Here is a 1,450-nt window from a genome sequence, read left to right on the forward strand (position 1 = left end):
CTGCAATCTGTCTATCGATCGTTACTATTCATCCATCAAATGCACTGCCCTGTACAGCCTGACCCTTGCCCTGCTCTGCTCTATTCTGCCTGTTCTGCTTTGTCTTGATCTGCCCTGCACTGATCTGTATTGTTTTGCTCTGTTCTGCTCTGCTCTTGCATTGTTCTGTTCTGCTCTGCTTTTGTCCGAATTATGAAGAAAAAGAAATGATCGAGGATGTATCATACTGACTCAAAGTCAGTCTTAGAGTATGTACCACTGGTCCCAGACCAGTCTCAACCAACCCGAAGTCAGCGTCATAGTGAGTACAACTCCACTGGTCCTAGACCAGTGTCATCCTCCACTGACTCAAAGTCAGTCTCAGAGTGCGTACCATTGGTCCCAGACCAGTCTCAGCCGACCCGAAGTCAGCGTCATAGTAAGTACAACTCCTACCACTGGTCCCAGACCAATATCGCAGTCTCAGAGAGTGTACCACTGGTCCCAGACCAGTCTCAACCGACCCGAAGTCAGCGTCATAGTATGTACCGCTCTCACTGGTCCCAAACCAGTATTGCACTGACACGAAGTAAGTCTCGGAGTATGTACCACTGATCCCAGACCAGTCTCAACCGACCCGAAGTTAGCGTCATAGTATTGTACAACTCCTACCACTGGTCCCAGACTAGTATCATTGGTCCCAGATCAATGGAGGTCATCCTAGCGTAGGGAGTACGGTAGATACAACGATGCGTCCATCGGTACTACTATGGTCCCTAACTTCATTTCGCTACTCATTGATCAGATGAGAGTTACTTCCCATGAGTCCCAGACTGCATGGGTAGGATGCCTCGATAGGAGAACTAATCAATCCTATCCTCACAGGAGAACACATCAATCCTGCTACAATCGCTGTGGAGAACACATCAATCCAGGCCTCATAGGAGAACTAATCATCCTGCTACACAGGAGAGCGAATCATCATGTTCCACAAGAGAGTGAATCATGTTGTCCCACAAGAGAGCGAATCATCTTGTTCCAGTGTGCACCACCAGGGGAGGGTGAGTCACCCTGTGGTCATATGTTTCTCCAGTAGGAACCGCAAGCCCTCAGAGCTCCCAGAGCTCAATTTATGCAACATGCAGGACCCTTGTACAAGGGTTTCTTGCCGACTCCAAGTCGTTTGGGAAAATCACAGATTAGATCTTTCCTCAGGGCTTTGACAAGGTGTATCAACCTGTACATCATCTTAATGTGATGGAGCCTCCTTGTTCATCAACTTACCATATCCTAGATGATGTCTGTCTGCTGGAGCAATCGACGAATACGGGATTCCTCAATAATCGAATCCCACCTCTGGTTGTTATAGAGAATCACAATGGTATCCAATGTAAATCCAAATAGCTCACTCAAGAGCTTTCGCAACCAGACTGCCTCACATGAGGTCATGCTAGCAACAGCATATCCTGCT

Source organism: Pinus tabuliformis, chromosome 4_1 (assembly GCF_031772625.1).
Source record: "Pinus tabuliformis cultivar Carrire ecotype Pingquan chromosome 4_1, CPIR1, whole genome shotgun sequence".
NCBI classification, from domain to species: Eukaryota; Viridiplantae; Streptophyta; class Pinopsida; order Pinales; family Pinaceae; genus Pinus; species Pinus tabuliformis.